This window comes from Mustela nivalis (assembly GCF_964662115.1).
Source record: "Mustela nivalis genome assembly, chromosome: 10".
Taxonomy (NCBI): domain Eukaryota; kingdom Metazoa; phylum Chordata; class Mammalia; order Carnivora; family Mustelidae; genus Mustela; species Mustela nivalis.
This window is the reverse complement of record NC_139029.1, coordinates 42,638,621-42,665,937: the sequence shown is the minus strand read 5'-3', so window position 1 is coordinate 42,665,937 and position 27,317 is coordinate 42,638,621. Positions and strand designations below refer to the sequence as shown.

Below are 27,317 nucleotides of genomic sequence, written 5' to 3'. Positions count from 1 at the left end.
ATTGGCCATTCATTTATTTTCATTAGTGCAGTGTCTGTTCAAATCTTTTGCCTGTTTTTCATCTTATTGTTGATTGCACAAGTTCTCTATATATTTTTGGTACTAGTCTTTATTAATATAACTATTATAAAGAGTTTCTTCTAGCCCGTGACTTCAGTTTTCATTTTCCTAATATTTTACTTTAAAGAATAGAAATATTTACCTTTGATGAAGCAAAATGTATCAATTACATTTTTCTATGATTTATGATTTTGTGTCCTAAGAAATTGGTCTTATTCTCAAGATCAACATTTTGGGGTTGTTTTTTTTTTTAAAGGTTTAGTTTTCACATTTACATCTATGGTCAGTTGCTAACAAGTTTTTGTATGTGATATGAGGTAAGAGTCATGGTTCTTATTTTTCCAAATGGATGTCTGGTTCTAGCACCATTTGTTGTATACACTATTTTTCCTCCATTGGGTTATCTTGGCACCTTGGTCAAAAAGCAATCAACACTTTACCTCTAGGTCTCTTTCTGGCCTTTACTATATTTCATTAATCCATATGTCTATCTTTACACCAATACCACCCTGTTTGGATTATTGTAGTTTTACAATAAATCTTGATATACGGTTATGTAACTCCTTCAATTCGTTCTTTTTCAAAACTGCGTTGGCTATTTTATGTCCTTTGCATTTCCTAAATTTTAGTATCATCTTGTCAATTTCTACAAAAAGGCTTCTGGAATTTTTACTGGAATTTTGTTGCATCTATAGTTCAATTTGGGAGAAAATCAACACCTTAAAAATATTGAGTTTCTGATTTTTTTTGAAAGATTTTACTTATTTATTTGACAGAGAGAGATCACAAGTAGGCAGACAGGCAGAGAGAAAGAGAGGGAAGCAGGCTCCCTGCTGAGCAGAGAACCCGATGCGGGACTTCATCCCAGGACCCTGAGATCATGACCTGAGCTGAAGGCAGTGGCTTAACCCTCTGAGCCACTCAGGTGACCAAGTTTCTGATTCTTGAGTATGGTATATACCATTACTAATTTAGATCTTACTTAATTTCTTTCACCAGTTTTTTATAGTTTTCACACATCTTGAAAAACTTACCCTATTTCATGTTTTTGATACTATTCTAAATTATATTATGTTTTAGAATTTCATTTTTTTAAGATTTTATTCATTTATTTGACAGAGAGATAGAGATCACAGCATGCAGAGAGGCAGGCAGAGAGAGAGGGGGATGCAGGCTCCCTGCTGAGCAGAGAGCCTGATGTAGGGCTCAATCCCAGGACCCTGAGATCATGACCTGAGCTGAAGGCAGAGGCTCAACCCACTGAGCCACCCGGACGTCCCTAGAATTTCATTTTCTAATTGTTTTTACTCTATATGGAAGTATAATTGATTTGGGCATATTGAACTTGTATCAAATGACCTTGCTAAATTCATTTAGTTCTGGTAGCTTTTTGGTAGTTTTCTTAGAGATTTCTACATATATGATTATGTCATCTGCAAATAAAGACAGTTTTGTTTCTTCCTTTCCCATATAAATAGCTTTTTCCATCTTGCTTTATTGACTGTCCAGAACCTCTACTACAATATTGAATACAATTGATAAGAATAGACACAGTTGACTGGGGGGTGGGGGGAAGTATTCATTCTCAACATCAAGCATGAGGTCAGTTGTAGGTTTTATTTAAATGACCTCTATCAGTTTAGGAAAGTTCCTTATATTTCTAGTTTACAAAGGAATTGTATCATGAATCAGTGTTCAATATTGTCAAATGCTTTCTCTGTGTCTACTGAGATGATCGTTTTGTTTTCTCCTTTATTCTGTTAATGTCATGTATTCCATTAACTGAATTTCAGATGTTAAACTAAACTTGTGTTCCTGTAATAAACACAAAATATTGTTGGACATGATTTGCCAATTTTTTTGTATCTATATTTTAGAGGAAAACTAATCTTAAATTTTCTTTTCTTGTAATAGCTATTACTGGTTTAGTATTAGGCTCATAAAATGGGTTGGAAAGTATTCCCTCTTCCTCTAAAAAGAATTTATGTAAAATTTGTATTATTTCCTTCTTAAATGTTTGGTACAATTCACCAAGGAAGCCATCTGGGCATTGAGATGTTTTGCTCCATGGGGACAATTATTTTTAACTTTTTATTTTGAGATAATTTTAGACTTACCGAACAATCGCAAAATATAGTCCAGAAAGTTCCCATGGATCCTTCCCCCAGCATCTCCTAAGATTAATATCTCACACAACCATGGCACAATTATCAAAAACTTTTTAAAAATAATGCTGTTAGTATCAGTTAGACTGCAGATCTTACTTGGACTCACTGGTATTATTCACTAATGTCCTTTTTACATACCAAAATCTACTCTTGGCTGCCAAGTCCCATTTAACTGCCATGCCTCCTTAGTCTTTTCTGATCTGTCACAGATCCTCAGCCCTCCTTGCCTTTCATGAATCATGATGTTACGATTGTGATGTTTGTCTACCCCCAAAATCCCTGTGTTGAAACCCTAACGCCCAATGGGATGAACTATGAGGTGGGTCTTCTGGAAGGTAATTAGGTGGTAGAGGGTGGGATCCTTGTGATGAGATTAGTGTCCACACACCAGAGAGCTGGTTTCCTTTCTCTCCCCCCATGCAAGGATACACAGAGAAGACCATCTTTTGCAAACCAGGAAGCAGGTTTTCACCAGACATCAGATCTGCTGGGACAGTGATCTTGGACTTCCCCAGTCTCCAGAATAGTAAGGGTTGAATGTTTGTTGTTTCAGCCACCTGATCTATGGTAATTTATTATAGCAGTCTGAGCTGGTTAAGACAGATGACCTTGAGACCTTAGAAAGTACTAGCCCATTATTTTATAGAAATGCCCTCAGTTCCAGTTTGTGTAAGTTGTTTCATGAATAAATTAAAGTTATGCCCTAAGGTAAGAATACCTCAGAAGTGAGGTGCCCTTCTTGGTACATCCTCCCAGGGAGTACATGATGTCAATATGCCTTATAAGAGATGTGAACCTTTATTTCTTGGCTGAGGTGGGGTCTTCCATGTTTCTCTACCATAAGGTTTCTATTTTTTCCTTTAAATTAATATTTATTTGAAGCATGATACTTTGAGACTCTAGCTCCTTAAACTTCTTAAGTCTAATAAAACTAATTTTAAACAATTCATGTAACCCATAAGAGTTATTACTCTCCTTACAAAATGTCTTTTTTTTTTCTTTTTCTGTTTTTAAGATTTTCTCTTTATCTCTGGATCACTGGATTTTAGCAAATTCAATTATAATGTCTTAGTTGAGGCACATCTGGGTGGTTCAGTGGGTTAAGCCTCTGCCTTCAGCTCAGGTCATGATCTCAGGGTCCTGGGATCGAGCCCTGCATTAGGCTCTCTGCTCAGCAGGGAGCCTGCTTCCCCCTCTCTGCCTGCCTCTCTGCCTGCTTGCAATCTCCATCTGCCAAATAAATAAATAAAATCTTAAAAAAAATAATAATGTCTTAGTGGAGTGTGCATGTGTCCTGCTTGGAGTCCATTGAGTTTCTTGAATCTATGAGCTTATATATTTTTAATCCTATCTGGAACACTTTTCAGGCATTATTTCTTCAAATATCCTTTGTGTTCTTTCCATATCCCTTTTCTGGGACTTCTATTATACTGGTAATCATAGCCTGTTTGTTTTATCTTGGGGGTCACTGAGGTTCTGTGTTCCCCTTTAAATATTTTTTTCTCTCTTTACCTTAGTTTGGATAGTGTTATAGACTGAATTTGTCCCCTTGAAATTTATATGGTGAAATCCTAACCCCCAAGTGACATTACCCCTCTTCAAGGGGGTAATGAAGGTTAAATGACATCCTAAGGTGAAGCCCTAGTCCAATGAGACTGGTGTTCTTGTAAGAAGAGGAAGAAACCCCAGAGATATTCGTGGGAACACAGAGAAGAAGGCATGTGAGGACACAATGAGAAAACAGCCATCTACAAGCCAGGAGAGGAGGTCTCACTTGAAACCAAGCCTGAAGGGACCTTGGACTTTAGCCTCCAGAACTGTGACAAAATAAACTTTCATCATTGAAGCTGCACAGTTTGTGGTATTTTGTTACAGGGGCCCAAGTAAACCAATGCAGACAGTTGACTACTTTCAGAACGTTATCTTCTGTTAAAAAAAAAAAAAGAAGAAGAAGAAGAAAGAAAGAATGTTATCTTCTGTAATGTCTACTCTGTGTTAATCCCAATAGGATATGATATTTTTTAATTTAAAATTATATTATCTATATCTATAAAAGTTCTATTTATCTATAAAAGTTCTATTTCATGGGCTTTTTTTTCATATCTTTTACGTCAGTATTTCTGGGTATTTTCTTTAAAGATTTTATTTACTCATTTGAGAGAAAGAGAGAGAAGCACAAGCAGTGGGAGTGGCAGGAAAAGGGAGAGGGAGAAGCAGACTCTCCCTGACTGGGGAGCCTTATGCAGGACTCGATCCCAGAACCATGACGGCATGACCCAAACCAAAGGCAGACGCTTTACCATCTGAGCCACTTAGGCACCCCTCTGGATATGTTTCTATTGGCTTTTTCTCTTTTTTTCAATTCAGTTTCCTGATTCTTAACATGTCTAATTGGATCCTGGGCATTGTTGTGAGCTGGATTTTGTTGTCTTCTTCTAAAGAGTGTTAGACTTTATTCTGGCAGACACCTAAGTTACTTGTGAATCCTTTCAAGAATGCTTTCAAGCTTAAGAGAGTCACCTTTAATTTAGGGCTAGTTAAGAATTTCTAATAAGGGATGAACCTTATGGTGTTTACTGAATATCCTGGGTTTTCACTGATATCTCTCTACTCTGGTTACAGATATCTGAGCACTACCAGCTTTGGAAATTGTCCTACTTATAATTTCTCTAGTCCTCCTTTTCTTGGCTTCATAGAGTTTTCCTCTATGCATGTGCAGCTTGATATTCAGAAGCAGACCCAAGACGAACCCTATACAGATATGTGAAGCTTTTCTCTGTGTATTTCCCCCCTTTTTGGTGCTCTGTTCTGCAAATTCCAGCAAAATACAACTCCCTGAACTCTGATCTCTGACTCCTCAATTCAGTGAGACTCCTCAATTCAGTGAACATGCCTGCCTGGCATGTTCATCCCTATTTCACAGCCCAAAAAGTACCTTCACAGAAAACAAAATGATCATTGGTCTCATCTATTTGTTTTCCTTCTCCAACATCTTTTTCATTATTTTGTCCATATTTATACCATGTTATTAAAAGAAAGCACAAGTAGCTATGTTAATTTCAGACAGAGCAAACTTCAAAGCAAGGAGAATCAACACAGATAAAGAAGGGCATTGTATAATGATAAAGGAGCCAATTCTCAAAAAAAGACATAACAACATAACTGCTAACTGCTAACTTTACAGAAATGGAGATAAGAAAAATTAATTTAATAGAATAATGATATAAAAATTATGAACTATGTATGACTTAGTTTTTTCACTCATCCAAGCATTAGTTCACCAACAGAACCCTCAGATATACTCACTAATAATAAAATTCAGTCATCTTTTATGCTCTGTCAACTTTCACTCATTTAAAAACTACATTTTAGGGTTATCTCTATTTTTAATTTCTTAAGGAATCTCCACACTGTTTTCCAAAGTGGCTGCACCAACTTGCATTCCCACCACAGTGTAAGAGGGTTCTCCTTTCTCCACATCCTTTCCAACACTTGTTGTTTACTGTCTTGTTAATTTTGGCCATTCTAACTGGTGTAAGGTGGTATCTCAATGTGGTTTTGATTTGAATCTCCCTGATGGCTAATGATGATGAACATTTTTCCATGTGTCTATTAGCCATTTGTATGTCTTCTTTGGAGAAGTGTCTGTTCATGTCTTCTGCCCATTTTTTGACAGATTATCTGTTTTTTGAGTGTTGAGTTTGAGGAATTCTTTATAGATCTTGGATGTCAGCCCTTTGCCTGTAATGTCATTTGCGAATATCTTCTCGCATTCCATGGGTTGCCTCTTTGTTTTGTTGACTGTTTCCTTTGCTGTGCAGAAGCTTTCAATCTTGATGAAGTTCCAAAGCTCATTTTCATTTTTGTTTCCTTTGCCTTTGGAGACATGTGTTGAAAGAAGTTGTTGCAGCTGATGTTGGAGAGATTACTACCTATATTCTCCTCTAGGAGCAACAAGAGCCACAATCACCAAATTGTGTAAAGAGCCAAGATGTCCTTCAACTGACGAATGTATAAAGAAGGTATGGTCCATATATACAATGGAATATTATGCCTCCATCAGAAAGGATGAATACCCGACTTTTATACCAACATGGATGGGACCAGAGGAGATTATGCTAGTGAAATAAGTCAAGCAGAGAGAGTCAATTATCATATGATTTCACTTACTTATGGAGCATAAGGAATAACATGGAGGACATCAGGAGAAGGGAAGGAAAAGTGAGCTGGGGAAAATCAGAGGGGGAGACAAACCATGAGAGACTGTGGACTCTGAGAAACAAACTAAGGGTTTTGGAGGGGAGGGATGTGGGGGGTTGGGTGAGCCTGGTGGTGGGTACTAAGGAGGGCACATATTACACGGAACACTGGGTGTAGTGCATAAACAATGATCTTGGAACACTGAAATAATTAAATTAAATTAAATTAAAAAATAAATATATCAAAATAAAAACTACATTTTAAGTGTGTTTTCAGACTACATTTAAAAACTACATTTTAACATTTTTTAAATTTTCCCAAAATGTGTAATAGTTGATTGAGTTGACTGATAAGTTTTAAATATTTAGACATTTGGCATACAGGTTGCATTTCAACCCAAGCTCCAGGCCCTGAATGTGTTAGGGATGGGCCTGCACTTGCTGTTAGACATTCTTCTGCCTTCAGGGCAAACATCTCCACAAAGTCTCTGCCCTGCCAGTTTCTCTGTCTCTACCTACAGCCGACATCAACGCCCCACACTTCAAGAGCTGGCTCTCCTCATGGTCCCAGAGGAATCCGAGTTCCTCTATCCCTTGCTAGTGGCACTGGGATTTAGTTTCACTCCCTTGATGGTGCCATAGATATCAGCTTCTCCAGAACCAGCTCACCTCTTGGGACTGCTTGCATCCCATGTTGCAACCACCATTATTGTCCCCAATAAAGTTGGAGGTTCACACTGCTGCACTCTGCCTGACAAAGGTTATGGACTATTCTCTAAGCCTCTGTACTAGTTCCCTGTGGCTGCTGTAGCAAATTACTGCAAACTGGATGGTTTTAAAAACAAAGAAATGGATTTCCCACAGTTCTGGAAGCCAGAGATCTGCAGTGATTCTCATTGAACCACACTCAAGCTGTAGGCAGGACCATGTTCCCTCCATGGGCTTTAGGGGAAAATGTGTTCCTTGCCTCTTCCCGTTTCTCATGGCTATCCATATTCCTTGACATAGGGTTGCATCCCTCCAATCTCTACCCCTTGAACACATGGCCTCCTCCTTTTTCATGTATCCTCAGATCTCCCTCTGCCTGCCTCTTAAAAGGATACGTGTTTTTGAACGTAGGGTTCATGGAAAATCTCCCCATCTCAACAGCTTTAACTTAATCACAGCAGCAAAAATTCTTCCAAATAACATTCTTGGGTTCCAGAAATTCGGACCTGCTATCTTCAGGGGCCGTTTTTCAGCGTACTGTACCCTCCATCCTTGTTCCCATCAGCAACTCAGAGTCTGGATCCAAAACCTTCCTGACCCAGTTCAAAATTTCACTCATGCTCTGCCCCAGAATTAACAATTTCCAGAATGACTGACGATGAAATCAATTTTTCTTTTCAAAAGAAAAATCTACCCAGCCCACCAGACTGCGGCCTTGTCTTTAGTTCCAAAAACAAAATAACAAAATAACTTAATTTTGTATAACTAAGCCTTGGGACATAAATAAGTCTTATCCATGTTTATTTATTCTGTTAAAATTCTACATTATAAAAACCATTTGGATTTTTAAAAAATTTCTTTCTCCTGTGAATGCCCTCATGCACCACGTGGATATCAGGACTTTGCAGGCTGTCACGAAGCTGCCATTATTTCCTTCTTCCATACTCACCATCCCACCTACTCACGGGGCCTGAAACATTTGGCCCTGAAGAAGCCTGTTAACAAAAATGTATCATGCAAATTAAAGATTCTCGGGTTGTGGAAGATGGAAATCCCCTCTTTAAAGCCATATTCTACCATAGTTGATGGTCATAATATTACACTTAAGAGCAACAGAGAAGAGAGAAGGAAGAGAAGCTGGGCTATGATCCCAGCTGTCTCATTAACTAATGGAGTAGCCAGAGAGGCATCCCTTTGCTCCCAGACCTGCCCTTGCTCACTGGCCAAGTTGGGGTACAAATACGGATCACTTAGTGTTCATAGGAAATTGACCATCAGCAAGTAGTGAAGGGACTGTGTGCAAAACAGACACTGTTGTACAAATACCAGCCACTTTGCCCATTGATAACTCTACAGAATGGATGTTATTATCACTGTAAGATTGGTGATATTGTTTTTATGTAAATAATTTAATTTTTAAGGTTCTTTTATTTTTTTAAAGATTTTATTTATTTGTTTGAGAAAGAGAGAAAGAGAGAGTAGGGGAAGGAGCAGAGGGAAGAAAAAGAGAACCTCAAGCAGACTCCACACTGAGCACAGACCTCACCTTGGGGCTCCATCCCACAACCCTGAGATCATGACCTCAGACAAAATCCAGAGTTGGATGCTTAACCAACTGAGTCACCCAGGTGTCTATTTTATTTATTTTATTTTTTTAAATAAAAGAGGCTAATGACATGCTGCCTTAAGTCTCACTCTGCTAGTAAAATCAATTTTAGTATCTGGCAGGTAGAAATAGGCACATGTTTTCCTTTCATTATAGAAAGCTTCTGCTATTTCTAATCTTCTGTGTATAACCTAAATGCTAAGCATATTAGAACTCTCTGTCACATGAGAGCCTAAAAGGACACAAATTTTCTAAATTTGTTTTCCATTCACAGATCTTTTTTGACTTACATTCCAATTGCCACATATTCACCCCAAAAATACATAGATGATGATATAATAATAGTGGTAAAAATAACAATAGTATTATTACTATGTTAACAATAGCTATCATTTATTGAACAGTTACTCTCAGCCAGGCACTATGATCTGGACACCCCAGGGGGCAGAGGAAGAAGACACAGTTTAGCTGAATTTTTTGAAGGTAGTGACTACATTGTGGACTGTTGGAAAAGGATGGCCAAACAACTCAGGAAATAAAACGTAACAATTCTAGAAAAGAAAGATTCTAGGCGTTTGCATACATCGCTAACTACACAGGATAGATTTTTCACAATGGAGCTGTGGTCCAGGTGCAAAGGTTTATAAACAACAACTCCCTCATCTAAAAGAAGAGGAAAGAGAAGTTTCTAGAGAGAATTTAAAATACCGAGTTCCCTGCTTTCAGCCTAGTAGGAGAAATACCTCATGTTTGCTTTCTTTTCCCTTACTCGGTAAATGAAGCACTACTGTAATTAACACATTTTAAGGAAATGCTCCCGATAGCTAAGTGAGATTTGAAATACTAGAAAACGAAGTTATGTTTTATATAGACTGCAAATCCTTACTTTTATTTCTTCTACTCTGATTTGGTTATTAATTTGCTTACAGCCTCTGTTGCATCTTTTATACAAAGAAAATCCTTACCCTGGCTCTGACTCACATACTATTTAGAATAATTCCCAGCTATTCATTGAGAAGATTAAGCAGATGATAGTTTGTTTTTTAATAATCTCCAGCATTTGGAGAACTTCTTAATGTTTACGAGCACAGTCCCACTCAGCGTCTCAGCTGAACCTCATTATCAACTTTGTATTACGGATGAGAACAATGAGATTTGGAGGGGGGGGTCATGGGATTTGTCCAAAGTTGCACGATTAGTAAGAATTGGAGCTAGCAACCCTTCACCCTCTCAAAATCTTCTATGACCTAAAAAAAAAAAAAAAAGAAAGAAAAGAAAATCATCTTACTAAGACCTGCTGGATTCAATGGGAATTTTTCCATGACAATAGCCTAAGGAGGTACTAGAATAATGAGCATTATGAAACAGAGACTTCACCAAAGGAAAGAGAAGAGGAACAGAATGATTCTGGGATTTGAAGCCTTCTGTGCAGGTTTGAGTCTCAGCTCCACTATTAGTAACAGAGTCATACCACTTGGATGTGTGTGATTTTCATCTGCTTCAGACTTGCTGCCTCGTTCAGGTTCAGCATGACAAGGACAGATGCCTGCCATTCCTGTTCCCCCATGGAATCCTCCACATTCAGCCCAGCACCTGGCAAACAGTCAATGCTAACAAATATCTCTTGAATATGTTTCTTGGTCAAAGCAAGCTACTGCTCCCTTCTGGGCTCCACTTACTCATTTACAAAATGGACTTTTTGTAACTTTTAGTCCCCATTTTGGGACTAAGAGCTAGTAAGGCTGAAGGTAAGAAAGGACTATCGGGCACCTGGGTGGCTCAGTTGGTTAAGCAACTGCCTTCAGCTCAGGTCATGATCCTGGAGTCCCAGGATTGAGTCCTGCACTGGGTTCCCCGCTCAGCAGGGAGTCTGCTTTTCCCTTTGACTCTACCCCTTCTCATGCTTTCTCTTTCTTATTCTCTCTCTCAAATAAATAAAATAAAATCTTTTAAAAAAGAAAAGAAAAGAAAAGAATTGTTAATTTTCTTGTAAATGACTGTTCCCCTGCCTGCCTTTCTTGGTGGTTTACCATCACACAGGTCCACTCCTGGGATGGAGTTTTCTGGAAGACAGAGTGTAATACACAGGGGAGTGGTTGTTTGGGTGGTGCCACTCTTGCTGGGCTGCAGAGACACAGTATGACACAGAGATGAAAAATGGCATTACTCTTAAGACCTAAAACCAACATCTCTCATTTTTAATGTTCTGCCAACGAAAATCTCAGCCTCTTGAAAGGACTGAGTGTTCCATTCACATTACCCCACTTAGCATTTGTGTTTTTTAAAGGAATAAACATTTCTGTTTGCTGAGCAAAAGCAAAATGAGATTCAGTAAATACACAACTCATTTGATCAACATAGTTCACGCAAAGCTCCACGATGATTGCTCAAGACAGATTTGTTATGGGCAAAAAACAGCACTCAGATCCTCCCTAGCCAGGACCCCCTCTCTCTGTCCGGGATGAAGAGGCAGCAGATTGGAATGGAAGAACCTCAGACCTAACGTCAATCCCGGTTCAACTATGCAGGCACATGACCTCAGAAAATATCCCCTCTATATTACTCAGGGATCTTCAGATGAACTGAACCAATAGAGTATATGTGGAAAAAGTACCAGAGATCTGTCTTAAGCCTTGGCCCCATGACTGTAGAGGCTGACAAATCTGAAATCTACAGGGCTGACCATTGGAAGTTCAGCTAAGATTTGATGTTGCAGCTGAGTCTAAAGGCATTCTGGAAGCAGTATTTCTTCTTCCTTAGGGGACATCAATTTTTTCTCATCTAGCCTTCAAATGGTTGCACAAGGCCCACCATATTATGAAAGCAATCTGCTTTACTCAAAGTCAACTCACATCTAAAAATACCATTATTATATCTAGACTGATGGTAGGCTAAACAAATGGGTTTGGAGCCTAGCCAGGTGGAGACCTCAAATTACCTTTTCCACTCTTCAAGCCTGTCCCCTCATCCACACAGGCCATGCAGACGAGGGGCTTGGAAAAGTGCCTGACCTATAGCAGGTATTGGACAAATGCCATGCTAAGGAACCATCCAATTCTAGAAACATCAGTGGACCTCTACTATGTGCCAGGCACTGTTGCCAGGCACTGCATCCTTGGAGATGCAGATGTGAACAGGACCTTGCTCGTGAGGAGGTTACCATCTAGGGACGGAAACCAAGGTGGCAGCTACCTACTATGGATGACGTGGACATCCGAAGGACATGGACCCAACACAACCAGGAGATTCAAGGAAGGCCTCCTGGAGGAGGTGATGCTGAACTTAATCTGTAAGGGGACAAAAAGACTTAGCCACATTCTCATTCCAGGAAAAGGCATTCCAGGCAGCAGTAATAACATAGCCAAAGGCTTAGGTATGTGAAATAGCATGGCACAGGTGAGAACCTGAGCTACAAGGGAGAGCTTGAGCAGGGGAGGGAGGTGAAGCTAAAAAGGGAGGTGGGCTGGACCATAAAGTGCCTTGGTGCCATATCAAGGTGTGTTTGTGTTCCTACGGCTGCCACAACAAATTAACATGAACTCGGTGGCTGAAGAAAACAGAGATCTTGTTTTATCATGGCTCTGGAGGCTCAAAATCTGAAATCAAGGTATCAGCAGTGTTGGTCCCTGCAGGAGGCTCTGAGGGAGAATGAGCTCCATTACCCTCTCTCGGGAAGGATTCACCCCTACCTGTGCCTCCACCTTCACTTGGTGTCCTTCCTATGTGTGTGTCTGTGTTCAAATCACCCTCTTCTAAGGGCACCAGTCATGGCATTAGGGCCCACCTTACTCCAGTACAACCTCATTTTAACATGATTGTAACTGCAAAGACCCACTTGCCAAATAAGGTCATATTCACAGATACTAGGGGTTAGGACTTGAACATACCTTTTGGGGCCACACAAGTCAACCCATGATACAAGGTAATGAGAGAGTTGCTACATGTTTTAGTTAGGAAGGTCTTCCAGGCTGTGACGGGAAGAAGAGATAAGACCAGAGGTCCTTTCCTGTGGTTTTCTTGCTGTGGTCACCAGGAAGGTCAGGGTCCAAAGTGCAATGGATACACTGATCCATCTTTTTTTGGCGGGGGGTGGGTGGTGAAGGGATGCATATGTACAGGGCATTACAGTTTGCATTTTATTTATAAGTAGATTTCAACCTGCTTCTCATTTTTTTTAATCCTTCTCTATTGGTCAGAGTTCCTAACAGGAAACAGATGGAACACTCAAATTAGGGTAATTCAAGAAGACTTTATTTACAATGGAATGCTTACAGAGGTATGGGCTGCAGGTAGAAGAAGCACAAGGTGACTAGGGACTAGTCCCAGTGGAGTTTATCAGCCCTGGCTCCCAAGGGATGGAACAGTCATGTGTCTAAAAAAGGGAGAGCCTTGTCGAGGTCATCTTGAGAAGGGATGATCTCCTCTCTGGAAGGACACAGCCTGGCCAGAGTGACCTCATCATGTCACCCTCCTCTCCTCTGTCGACCTCCTGACAGTGACCCCCCATTAGCCCAACCCACCAAGGATCTAGATGCAGGCCACACAGGTCCTCGCTCCAGGGCAGAGAGCAGGATGGAGAAGGGTTCAAGCAGGAGAAAACTCAATTTTCCCTTCATCCTGATCCATTTATTTTTCAGACTCTTTATGCTTGGGTTAGCTGTCTCAAACTCTCCCTTTTCAGGTTAAAAAGGGCAGTCGCCATCGAAAGAGAACATGCAGTAGAGGAGGCATCTCCTGTCCCCTCCCCCAAGGGGTTCTCCATCCCACGCAGTCTGCACACAGCAAGCAGCAGCCGAGTGACCCCGCGTGGCCACGGAAGGCTGACCCAACCCAGAATCAGAGCCCTTTGCGTACATTCTTCTGGCCACTCATCGAGTTACATAAACTCCCAGCAGGCTCCCCATTTCTAGGGCTTTCTGAGGACATATTTGAGGTACGAGTCATCCCGGCACGGAGTGCCTGAGACAGATGTTGCTGCCTGCCACGCGAAAGAGGCCCAGATGGAGGACTGGAGGGGGTGGAGTGAGCCTGTGGAAGGGACACAGGCTTTGGCTCACATGGAGAAGACATCAGATCCTTCTGTGTCCCTGCTGAGAAGCTCGGCTTTCCTCCCTGAGCCGCAGCATGCTTAAGGAGTATGGGGATGAAGGCACAGATGTCAAAACTGGAGGGGTCCCTTGAGACCACCTCGTGCAAGCCCTTGGTAGTACAGATGCACAGACTCCGGACCAGAGAGAGCAGGGCAGCCGTGTGTCAGCTAGGCGTCTGGAAGAAGTGACTTCTTCCAGCCAGCGCGCCCCGCGCGATGGTCACTCGTTCATGCTGCAGCTTGCCCAGGATCGCGGTACACCTGCTTCGTGCAGGGCACCAGGGCCGACAAAGACACATGAGGACAAGGTTGCCATGACCCTTTCTTCCTGGAGTCTACAGAACAGCAGGTAGAAAGACCTCCCTCAGCCCTGCAAGATGTGAGTAGGTCCCGGAGACCAAAGTGATCCAGCCAAACACTTTTATGAACTGAAATAATAAAGAGAAGAAGATTGCCTGGTGCCAGTTAACTATGAACAGCTCAAGGAGCATCACAGAGAAGTGAACAGTCATAGGAGGAGGTAGAAAAGGCGTCCAGACCCAGAGGCCTGAATTGTAACGCACCCACGATACCGTTGTTTCTGAAGGAAAATGTGGTGTCCGCGCACAGGGTTTAAATCGGCCGTGCAAGGCAGAGAAAACGGGTAACTGAGGCTCTGTTTTGCAAGAGGTCAGCTGGGAGGACCTCAGCACTCTTGCAGTCTTTCTCCCTGTTTTTAGTGAACTAAATAGGAAGAAAAGCCTATTTTCCTCAACCTCAGAGAAAATTGGATTCTCTCTTCAAATCAGTCCTCTGACAACCAGTGGACTCCAGCACTGGAACCAGTCAGGAACTCAACTCCAGGCCGGCCCCAGGCTCTGATCTCATTGCCTTCCAATGCAGGCTCACTTTCGAGGGGCTGTCCTGTGAGATAGCTCAGGCTGTTCAAGAGGGAAGTGTACTCACCAGTGGACTTCTAGCAGGGAAGGACAGTGCCCTGGTGTCAAACAAACCTACTGCAAGCCCTGACTTCACCAGTGAAAACTGACTTAAAGCAGACCTCTTACCTGTTTTGAGTCTCAGTTGTCTTATCTGTATAATGGGAGTGATGAGAATCCCATAAGTCTATGTGGCTGGTAGCCCTTGATATTAAGATTCCAAATCTTTAAATGCCTTCCATATAGTAAGTACTCAATAATTGCTATTATCAGTATTCTTACAGACAGTAAAAACTCAATCATTAGTAGTGTTGATAATAAACAAACACACTACTCACTGGTTCACAATAGTAAAGTTATGAAGAGTTTCACTGGATAACATTATTGTAAGTCAACTTTCTTTTAGGTTTCTTTTCTGATTCTCAAGTGGAAAAAAAAAGGAGAAAATACAGGAAAGAACAAAAAGAATAATATCTTTTTCAGATTTTTACTTTCTTATTTAAAATCAATTAGCCAAGAGATAGTACATCATTAGTGTTATATATGTTATATAAAGTTCAGTGATCCATTAGTTGAGTATAACACCCAGTGCTCATTATATCACATATAAGAATAAAATTTGTAAATCCACAATCTCACAACCCACCGATAACTACACTGTGAACACATTGATGTATTTCTCCCAATGTTGTTTTTTCCCCCTGTGTGTGTGTGTTTGTGTGTGTGTGCGTGTGTGTGTGTGTAAAGACAGAAAGATAAAGTATATGGACATGAAATCATACTTTACGTATATGACCATTTTCCACAGAAAATTGTTTGATAATATTCCATCTGTGTACACACCATAACTTACACAATTATTCTTTTGTTGTTAGGCTTTGGAATTTTCCCCAATATTTTTGCTTTTACAATTCATGCTATAACAAAATTCTTCATAGAAATCTTTTCTGCACCTCTCCTAATTTCTTTCGGAGAAGATTTTCTTGCCAGAATTTTTGGATCAAAGGATACAAACTCCTTTAAGTCTCTAATATGTTTTATCAAGTTCATTTCCAGTAGGGTTCCACTAAATCACCCTGCCTTCAGTCAAATGTGAACAAATACCTATATTTAATCTTTTTTCAATTCATAGGTAAAAACAGCATTTTTCCATCTGTGTTGTTTTGATTACTAGTAAGCTTGATAACTATTGTTGGATTTTTTTCTAGGAACTATATGTTCACACCCTTGACCCCATTTTCTGCTATATTTGCTGATTTTCTTATCACCATGTATGAGCTTTTTATATAATAGAGATACTTTTTTAATGTCACAGCAGTGGCAGATAAATTTCAGAGTTTATTGTTTGCCTTTTAATTTTTAATATTTTGACATGTAAGTTTTAAATTTTATGTGTTTGAAAATATAATGTAACATAATTAAATCTGCTTTTATGTATACAACCAATTCCAACTCCACACTCTTAAACCTTACAGCATTCAAGAAAACTCAATAGAGATACCTTCTATATATTTAAACCAGTAGTACCAAGCATATTATACTACCCTGAATATTGATGATTTGCTGAAACTGGACCAATGGGTACACAGAGTTTTGTTAGATTATTTCTCTTTCTTTGCTTGTTGTATGTTTTAAAATTCTCCATAATAGAAATTTAGGATATTATTTTGTAGTCTTGACTCTTCAGGCACACAAGTCTTATCTGCTTTATGTTCTATTGCCTCTCAAGCTTCATGGATATAAATCCCTAATTTGTGACCTTAAAGACATTTTGAAATTTCCATAAGCCTTAGCTAACTTCTCTACTGAAAAAACAAAACAAGAAGTGAAACTATACCAAACTTGCAGGATTATTGGAAGGAAGAAATGAAATCATGAATATTTAGCATATAATATGGTGTCTAGCACACAGCAGGTACTCAATAAAGGTTTTCTTGTAGTAGTAGTAGTAGTAGTAGTAGTAGTAGTAGTATTGCTACTGCTATTATTCCAATTTCTACTTGTCAGACTTTCCTCCTACAAGAATCAGAAGTTGATTCTGGCCAATTAAGAAGCAGAGCAGTTTATTTCGAAGATACGGGGAAGCTAGAGGACAAGTTCGAGCTCCAGATCGACCCCTGGAAGCCTGGCATCAGGAGAAATCTGCTGGAGCACCCGCAGCTCCGCTGAACACAAGTGGCAACCACCCCCCTGTAGTCACCCAAACAGTGTGGCTTCTGCAGAGTTGGGCACCCCATGTTTCTGAGCAGGCTGTGCTTCCTCACACTGCTTCTTTAAGTGGATCTGATCTGTGAACCCTTAAGGAGCCAGACTCTTAAGACTGAAAGGCTCCAGACTAGAGTTCAAAAAATGCTCAACACTGGGCAGAAAACATAACAATGTCCTGCACAGTCAGTCTCCTCTTTAAACACCAACCATGACACAACAACAGGAATCTAAAACAAGAAGCTCTATACTCATGGGAGTGTGTGTGGCCTCTGCATAAAGAAATCAACTTAGAGATTTCAGTGCCCTGCTGGGCAAGCAGTCCTCTCTGGGTGATGCTTACTTCTCTTCTAGTTCTATTCCAAGTCTCTTGGACTGGGACTGGGACAACACCATAAAGGCTGCCACCGCCACCGCACACAAGTCACACAAGGGAATGAGGGAAGAAGGGGGAACACATCGTGAAAGAGTAGTTAGAAATAGAGACTTAAATATTATATTCCTTCTGCTCTCAGGCAGCATCTCAGCTGCTCAGAAATCTTGACTAAATGAGATGACCCAAACCAGACACCCAGTCTTTACTCCTGATAGATTTGAGCCATCCATGATCTGACCAGTATGGAGACTTCATGTCCATTTTTTTTTTAATTCCTGAACATTAAAAAAGAAAAAGAAAAAAAAAGTAAGCTTCCACAGAGGAATTTCTCTTTTATTTAAAGATTTTATTTATTTATTTGACAGAAAGATAGAAAGAGAGCACAAGTAGGCAGAGCAGCAGGCACAGATAGAGGGAGTAGCCAGCTCTCATCTGAACAGGGAGCCTGATGTGGGGCTTGATCCCAAGACCTTAAGATCATGACCTGAGCTGAAGGCAGACGTTTAACCACTGAGGCACCCAGGTGCCCTAAATTTCTTAATTCTAGATATCCTCCTCCCTGTTCAATTTTATTAGCACAAACCCTATTTCCCCCTTGGTCTTCAGGATTAATCATCCGAGAAAGCACGAAGACCTCTCTTTTGGCCTCTTCATCAAGGTCAAGAAGGAGCCTGAGAATAACCAGGTGGCAGTTGAGTTTCCTGCCAAACATGAGCAGGACCCAGAGGTGCAGAGATGAGAAATAAAATTCCCTTAGTGGGATCATTGAACATGGCAGCCTTGGGACATTCTGTCTGGGGAGATGCTGCCTTAACAATTCTAACATCACAGAGCCCGATTCCAGGCTGCCTAGCATAAGATCTGGAGTTCTGGGTGGCTAGAATCTTTCCCTTTCAATCTTGGTTACTTTGCTCTACTGAGTCCCCAGGGGTGTTTGTTGCTTTTAGAAAATGCTCTGGACAGTCCTGCTTGATGGGGGGACTATGGAGCAAACAAAAGTGTTTGACCACCGAGCCATTATCTACTCACCTCAGGGAGAAAACTGTTCCGGGTGGAACAGAGATCAGGGGATTCAGGTCGCTGTATAGAATCCAGATTGGAGAGCAGAATACCATTCCACCTCGTGACCACATGGCATTGTCCCAAGAATTAGATTATGTAACAGAGGCAAAGTGTGTATCACGTAGTAGATACCCAGTGACCGTGGAAATGCGTTCCCTCCGCACATCCCAACCACGCTGGGCGGTGGCTAGGCTGTGTGCTCCTGTCGCCATTTTACAGACGGAAAAGGATAGATTACCTGTTAATGAGGACACAGTTAGGAAGTGGGAGTGGCAATGGCAGGAAATGATCTTGGCCTTCTGACTTCAATTCCCATTAACTGGACTCACCACTTTCCCAGCCACAGAAGCTCAGTCTGCTCTTACTCAGCCGCAAGCCAACGTTTCCCAAGTACTGAGTCACAGCTCCCCCTCCTCTTAGGCTGCGTGAGAATCACAGCACGCTCCCTCACGGGACTGGCGGACCCTACCTTCTTCTGGGGCCCCTGCCGGGAATGCACCAGGCCAGGGCTGCCAGGAACCGAGAGTAGGTAAGGCGTCTGCGCCCACGGAGTGATCAGACCTGCAGGAGCTGCCAAGGATCACATCAGAAAGATAATATTTGAAGAGTGAAAGGTTCTCTGAAGAATGTGAAAATTCTTCAAGTGAGTAAGAGCCTAAAGTTCTTGCGGCATGATTCATGCTGGATGAGCCGGAACGTGAGCTATAGATAGCTGATAAAATAGGTCACGGGACAGCAGAGCGTTAGAGCTGGAAGGGATTGGGGTGCTGATCGATCCCTTCAGCGATGGAGAAACTGTGGTTCAAGGTACAAGACTGACTTTTCTGAGATCACATAGCTAAGGGGCTGCCCTGGGACCTGACCCCAGGCTTTATCATTCATGCATCCATGCATGCATTCATTCATTCAGTATTTATGGGGCACAGCCCATGTCCTGATTGGAGGGAGATTACTGAGAATACAGCAGGGAAAAAAAAAAAAAAAAGCAGGTTTTCTGTCTTCCCAAAATTGACACTCCAGAGGGAAGGAGAGACCATTAAACACACAGTTGTGGACATTAAACATACAGTTGAGGATGAGCAGTGCTGGGATGAGGGAGGTACAGAGAGTTATGGAAGCACAGTAGAGGGTGGTCCCATCCCATCTGTGGGCTTAGAAAGGCGTCCTGCAGTAAGTGATGGTTGGCTGAGCCCTGCAGATTAATTAAGTGAAAGGGGGGATTGCCTTAAAGGAAAGAGAACTTCCCAGTGGAGGGGGGGTGTGAATACCTACATACCAGGCCTAGTACTAGACCCTCGTTTGAAGGAAATACAAGCGATACAGATGCTCTCACACTCAACAAGAACATGGAAGGGCCCCTCCGTCTGCCAAGAGGAGATGGCTTCTGGTCTGGATCTTAAAGGAGGAGCAGAACTTCAAGTCCAAGGCCAAGGAGATCACGTGGGAAAAGGCATAGAACAAGAAGAGCCTACAACAGTCAATTCCTGGCATAGGTCAATTAATGTTGTCAGATGTTAAACCCTAGGACTAATTTTAATCACTGGAGCTCAGAGGAGCACAGGGGTATTTCCTGGTTCCCAGCAGCTGTTAGTGACAGTGTCCCAGCGGCGGATTTGTAGCAGTCATGCTTCAGCCCAACCCAGTGCCACTGCCCACACCACTGCTCCGTTCTGTTCCATGGCCTGCACAGCCACAATGGCCAAGGGGCTCATGTCTGGGAACTCCTGGTGTCCCCCCAAACCTGAACACCCTAAGTGGGTGAGGAAATAGAAGTCACAGCCTCTCGGCTAATTAATTTCACTCTGATAATAGCATCAACGGAGCAGACACACGGACCCCTGATAGGACAAGAAGTCCTCCGGTTCCATCCAGGGGCACAGACTGAGCAACCACATTGAAGAAAGCAGTGCTCAGAATAACAGCCCCCGCAGTGAACCTCAGGGTGGAGCAGTGACCAAAGGGAATGAGGACACCTTGTTTGTCATCTGTCAGAGCTCCCCTGGCTTCCCCAAGGACTGAAACGAGAGGACTGAACGGATCCCCTCCTTCGCCCTGGGGGGTTTGAGACTGTGTGCCCAGGCATCCCTAACCCCCCGCGTCAGAGCCCAGGCCTCTAGAAGAAGCTCCCGGAAGCAGGCCCAGCTTCCAGCATGCCAGCCTGTGGCTCGGTCCCATGGGTTGTCTCGCATCTCCCCGCCTGCGCAGGCTGCGTTCTGCCCACTCTGGGAGTGGTGCTGACATCTCGGACTGGGGAAAGCCTTCTCTAGATCGGCCAGCGTGCTGAAATGGCTGTGTGTTTTCCGAATGCTGTGCTTTATTATGCTGAGGGATTTACCATTGTTTTAAATAAGAATTGATATTTAATAATCACGAAGACTCACTGAATATTGAATTCAGTTGATCTAGACACAGCATTGCTAATGTGTGTTACAGCCCTGCAGGAAAGCCTCCCTGTTTTCCACAGGATTCCTGGACAGGCTTAGTCAGAGGTCTTTCTGGCTCCTTCTAGCAGGTAGTGCTGGACAGGGGAATAGACAGATGGACTGCGGCCGGAGACACAAGGGTTGTCTGGGCAGTTGGCATAGGAGATAATCAATGGGGGCGCCTCGAGGGTTCAGTCAGTTGAGTATCTGCCTTTGACTCGGTCATGATCCCAGGGTCCTGGGCTCTACTCAGCAGAGAGCCTGCTTCTCCTTCTCCTTCTGCCTGCCACTCCCCCTACTTGTGCCCTCTTGCTCTCTCTGTCTAATAAATAAATAAATAAAAAGGTATCCAATGGGGAGCAGTGAGGGATGTACCAGGAAAGAGAATCAGTCTATACCCCCTGTGGCAGATATTACAGGATGACAGGGACCCCAGAGGGGGATGCAGCCCCTCTCCCCAGGGAGCTCACAGACTGGAAGGAGAGAGGCAAGGAGCCAAATAATCCAGCCTCAAGGTCGAGGCCGAGGTCCCTCTGTGGGGAAGGACAATCGAGCCCTTCTCTCCCAGCCATTCAGAGACCCAGGGTACTGATGATGGGGAGAAGGAGCATCGCCTAATCAACCAGTACCCGTGCCCTCTGTCTTCCTGTCCCCGGGTCATCGCTCTTTCACTCTCTCCTCGGAGGGGTCCCAAACTTAGACAGCCCACTCCCAGGAAAGTGGGCATGTGGTCCTGCCACTCTGACCACAGGCTCCAGGTCAGCAGGTCAGCGGGGACCTGCGTCTCTGTCCCCTGCTTCTGCAATCACCTCATCGGCATGCTCAGCCTCTGGGTCGACATTTCTGCATCTGTAGCTGAGCGGACAGAACTTCTGTGTCTGGGAAGTGGCGGGAAGGGCAGGACGGCCTGTCCTGGGGCCCCGTCAGTGCTCATGAGCCTATGGAAAGCAACTATTAAAATTATAGAACTCAGAATCTGCCCAGAGCCCTGGGCGGGAATTACAATTTGCTTCTGAATGGGAGTCAATTCCTTCATGTGCATAGTCATGCACCTAGGGTGCTTTCAAGTCCCATGCTGATGCTGGGGACAAAACAAGTGACAAGGCAAGTATTGGTCACCATCCCCGGTCTCGAGTTTTTCTCAGCTTTCTCCTTCCCTGGAAGCAGAGTTTGGTGGCTTCCTGCCGCTTTCCTCACCAACCCCGTCCTTCCTCTTGCTCACCTCAGCTGAGGACTTGCCACGTACGAGGCACGGTGTCCTGTGCTGAGGGCCTTCCACGGTTTATCTTAGTCCATCTTCCCCACAGCCATGAGGCAGAAGTTACTGTCAGCCCATTTTATGGATAAGGAAACTGAGGCACACCTTTTTTTTCACTGGGTAAATACTAATAGGAAACCTATGCAAGCAACAGGATAGTCTTCTGAGGAGACGAAGAAAAGGAATGAAGGAACACTTTTTGAGAATAGACGACATGTCAGGAGCCATAAGTTTTCCAAATGTGACCTCACATAATCTTCCCAACAAAGCTTGGAAGCGGGTTCTGATTTACCAGTTTTTACAGATGGACCAGGGGCACTAAACGAATAGGTGCCCTCCCTATGGAACTGACACCTCTAGTCACGGCAGAGAAACAAATCCATCCATGAGGCAATTCCTTAATGAGACCTGCGTGAGCACAGAGAAGGAGACGTATGTGGGAGATGGGGCAAGAGGGTGGCAAAGGGGTAATTGGGAAAGGCTTCTCTGAGGAGGTGACACTTGAGCTCAGACTTGAATGAAAGAAACGGCAAGTGGTTTAGCGTCTAAGTGGAGAGCTGAGAGCTGTCCTTGCCCGTACACTTGCGGTTACCTTCCCATCCCCCACACATGGGCCTTCATACCCCAGCCCCCTCGGGGATCTACTCTGGAGCGAGGTTGGCACTCGAGTTATTCACAGACACAGTGTCCCTGCCTTGGGGTGCTTTAGACAGATTGTCTTCTGGGGGAAACTTTAGACAATCCACAGTGCCTGCTGTGGTCAGTCCAGGGGTGGGGAAGGGTGTAGGTAGGCTGTAGTATTTGGTGGCAGGACTTCCAGATACCTGTGGCACTTACCTTATTTAGGGTCCCTGAGAGCCATCTGGCTATCCAGCCACCTGCAGGACCCCCTCCCGGACCCATAAAACGTCCTCCCCCAGCTGCCTCACCAAGGTCCTTGAACACAATGAGGTACATTCTACAATGCCCATGATGGCCCTTCCCATCTTACCAGCCTGCAGCGTGGGGTGGATGCTCCTGTAGAACAGGGTCCACATCTTATTTGTGCCCAACTCTGGCTGGCATCCAGTAGGTGTCTAATTCAATCCGTTGAAGAGAACTGAAAATGCACCCTGATATGAACCAAAATTTGCCTCTCTGAAACGTCCTTTTTAGTCCGTTGAGGACCAATGCAACAAAGTTCTTCCACACATCAGCTCTTTGGGGAAAAAGAACAGGGAGGGTAGAAATTAAATATTTATTGAGCACTTAACTAAGCATCAGGCCTACCTGGCTTCCAAGCGTGGCTTCGTCTAATCCTCCCAACAGCACTGTGAAGTGGTTGTTTTCCTTTTCACGGACGCAGAAATAAATATTGGAAGCCCCTAGTCATAGTTTGGCCCCACCATTTACGAGCTATGTGCCTTTGCAGACACTTCTAGTCTTTCTGGCCCTACAGTGTTTTCAGGTCAACCTTCTGCCTGCTTCCCAAGGGTTCGAAGATGGCAACTATAACCCTCTGAGCCTTTCCTTTCTCATCCCCAGGCTAAACACCTCCAGTCACTGCCAGCATCCCTACTGGGGATGGTCAAGAGCACAGGCTCCAGAACTAGAATGACCAGGATCTGTCCCCAACTGAGACACCTCCTTCCCAGGGGACATAGCCTCCCTGGATGTCAGTTTCCATCTGTGTGATGCAGGAATCCTCACAGAACCGACCCACAGCGTTGCTGCGGATGAAATAGAATAATAAATGCCACCCACATTTCAGCTGAACTCGTGCTGGTTTTGCTAGGATCCCGACGCACACTCTATGATAGTCGGAACCAGACGTGACCTCTGTTTTCCAGGGAACGTCATCCTTTGCCCTGCCAGCCCACATCCTGCCTCTTGTGGGACAGGAGCGTGGTAGGGGACAGTAAGGACTCAAAGCCTGAAGCAGAACCAAGGTCATACCACTTCAGAAACTCATGCATGCTGTTCAGCTGGAAAAGTTAAGAGCTGATGATCAATAAACTGTTTACTCGGAGTGAAGGAAGGAAGGTCATCATCTGATCGAGCACAAGGAGTCTCATTACGTTTACTTCCAGAACAACCATACGGACCAGAACGACTGACACCTTCTCTATCCCAGGAGGATGAGCGGCCACAACCCCCAGGAACAGATCACCAACTGGAATACTTTCTTAATGTCCCAGAGGCACATTGTTTTCACCTAAAATATTTCTAAAATCAGATTTCTACATCCAGTCTGCCCATAGGGGGAAGAGAGGGAATCCTATGTGAAAGGTTTTTGTGGGCCATGCCTACAAGTGACGTGTGAAATTTCTACCTAGTCCAAAGGCAAGAATGCACGGCTATGCCTCCTGGCAAGAAGGACCGAGAAATCTAGGATAGCTTGTACCCATGAGCGCAAGGAAGCAGATTCATCAAACAAGGAGTCATGGCCTCTAACATGCCTTGCTCTATACCCAGGGAGATAACAGGTCCTGGTTGATCAGGCAGAACAATTTATCACCTACTCTCTTTGCTTCAGCCTCCTCCTGAGAACAGCTTCTGGCTATGCCTCCCCATAACCAATGTCTTATTTAAGTGTTTTTCCTAAACAATAAAGAAATCTCGCTCAAAAAAAAAAAAAAAAATCAATTCCACAGTCAACCCTAAAACTCATAAATACTTCCTGTGATTTTGTGGATGTTTTGTCCCCTCATATAGAAAAATATATATATATTTAAAGAAATCCCCCATAATCCTGTATCAATTTTTTTCTCATAAACATGTAATATATTTTTATCCCCAGGGGTACAGGTCTGTGAATCGCCACGTTTACACACTTCACAGCATTCACCATAGCACAAACCCTCCCCAATGTCCATAAACCCACTCCCCTTCTCCCAACCCCCCCTCCCCTCAGCAACCCTCACTTTGTTTTGTGAGATTAAGAGTCACTTATGGTTTGTCTCCCTCCCAATCCCACCTTGTTTTCCTGTATCAATTTTAATGTGTTTCTTTCTTCTCCATTTCCATATACTCGAATCTTGTACCGCCTTGAAGGTCCTTTTTATCTTTTTATTTTTAAAAGATCATGTTTATTTATTTGACAGACAGAGATCACAAGTAGGCAGAGAGGCAGGCAGAGAGAGAGAGGAGGAAGCAGGCTCCCCGCTGAGCAGAGAGCACAACGCAGAGCTCGAGCCCAGGACCCTGAGATCACGACCTAAAACGAAGGCAGCAGCTTAACCCACTGAGCCACTCAGGCACCCCTTAAAGGTCCTTTTTAAATGATCTACCTTCCTTGCACCTGAGACTCAGAGAGGTTAAGTAACTTGACTGAGTTCACACAGCTAGGAAATAGTACAGTCAGATTTCTAACTATGATCTAACCCCAAAGTCAAGCCCTTTGCTAATGCATGAGCCTGCCTCTCAATATTGCTTGTAATTGTCCCTGGCCTTCTATTCACCCCTGTCTGCTGGATGGTAATTATCCGTGTCTAAAGTATAGCATGACCCATCCACAATGTACTTACCTTTCGTGTAAGAGCATCAGCTCCCACAAAGCAGGAGCTAGACTTGATTCTGCTTTGCAACTGCAAGGCCTGTCCCATATTAGCTGTTTAATTGTCTACCACCCAAAGAAGCCAGCATTCATCAGTTATATTGGAAGCTACCTAAAAGGCTTCTGTCCAATTCACAGCCCCTTTTCCTATTTCACACAGTTACCAAAGTGCAGACTTTGGGCCTACCAGATTCAAGTTCAGTTTCGCCTCCATTGCCGAGTGACTTTGGACAAGTTACTGAACGTCTTTTGAAACCCAAGAGAGTGAACCCCAAGTGAGTGAATGCACCACACATTGGGTACACAGAATTATTTAGATTATTGTTAATATTTTTACCTTTATTATTGTTATTTGCCATCCAACCCTTCCAAATATTTACCATAAAGAAAAGGGAACAAAACTTGTCAGGCCCAGTAACAAAAAAAAAAGGTGGGATTTTGAGTGGCTTCTTGTGACCTTCAGAGAGCAGATTGGAGCAAGTACTCTTTGGGGGAATTCTTGACCCTTCTAAAATCCCATTAAACCTAAACACACATCTGTTAGCACACACCAAGCATGCAGCGTCTGCTTTCACCGAGCGTTGAGTAGTACAAGGAGGAATATTATACCCAGTAACTCATATGGAACTATTTATCCCCAATCACTTTGTGCTTTTCCTTAAACTTTTCCATAGTCTTTGGTTTCAAAGGCCATTTTAGAACAACTAAATTTCCTTGCAAAGTAAGTCTCCCCCTGCCATTTCTCCCTCCCCCAAATAAGAGAGATTGTTTTAGGAAAATTTCTTTGGGGCATAGAGGCCTTGAGTTTCCTAACTTGCTTTCTCCTGTTCTCCTTTTTCCTTTTAAATAACAATGGCCCAGGAAAACAAGATTCATTAAGTTAAGAATGATAGGGGAAAACATAACCAGAACTGAGCTGAAAGGAGTTTCTGACTTACTGCTTAGCAGGAAACTCCCAAAGTCTTTTCACAAGAATCTTACCAGATCAGAGGAACTAAGAGATGCTATACTTTCATCTCCTCATGTGGAGGTGGAAAAACGGAGGCCCAGAACAGGACAATGATTTCTCCAAAGTGACACAGCAAGTCAGGCGGAGAACTGAGACTTGAACTCAGGTCTCCTAAATTCCAGCCAAATCAGGCCAGTGCCTCCAGAATGCAGAGCCTGAGGCAGGGATTACAGCATTGATGCTTCACTTGGAAGGTGCAAGCCCAGGCTGTGAGAGTGAGGAGAAGGGCAAGGAGGGAGGTGGGGAGGATGTCGTGAGAAGCTCCCCAATGCTTGTACTTGCTCAGAGACAGGCTGGTTTACTCAGCTCTCAGAACTTCTTGCCAGCTGCAAGCTGAAACTTCATGTCCAGGTTGGGGAATCTAGAAATTGCATCATTTCTGACCAATCAGATGGTGGGTTGGTGGATAAAGAACCCAGTTTCCTCACCCCTAGTTAGGATAACTGTAGGGATTACACACTGTGCTGACTCCCAAATTGGGTGACCAGTGCATCTGGATTCACCAGCAACAGACCCCTTGACCCCAGGTAAGCTGGGCACTTGAGCAAAGTCGTCATGAAACCCTCAGCCTGCCCCCCAGGCACCACATTAAGTCAGCAGTCTGAACTGGTTTTGCCTACTCCAGGCAGCCAAAGGGGGACGGAGCTACTCAGGCAGGGCCCGCCTGGTCCAAATGTATCTTTATCAATGTCTGCACAGCTG

At 43.2% G+C, this 27,317-nt stretch overlaps 2 long non-coding RNA genes across 2 annotated transcripts in view; both read right to left on the bottom strand.

The window, feature by feature from the left end:
- Positions 1-27,317, bottom strand: part of LOC309842165 — a 143,476-nt gene that overhangs the window by 47,864 nt on the left and 68,295 nt on the right. The gene's annotated exons all lie outside the window — the stretch shown is intronic.
- LOC309842992 lies at positions 12,971-18,619 on the bottom strand. The gene is made up of 2 exons (XR_014299899.1): positions 18,358-18,619; positions 12,971-14,258 (listed from the first exon to the last, which is right to left on the bottom strand). It is a non-coding gene; the product is annotated as an uncharacterized lncRNA (long non-coding RNA).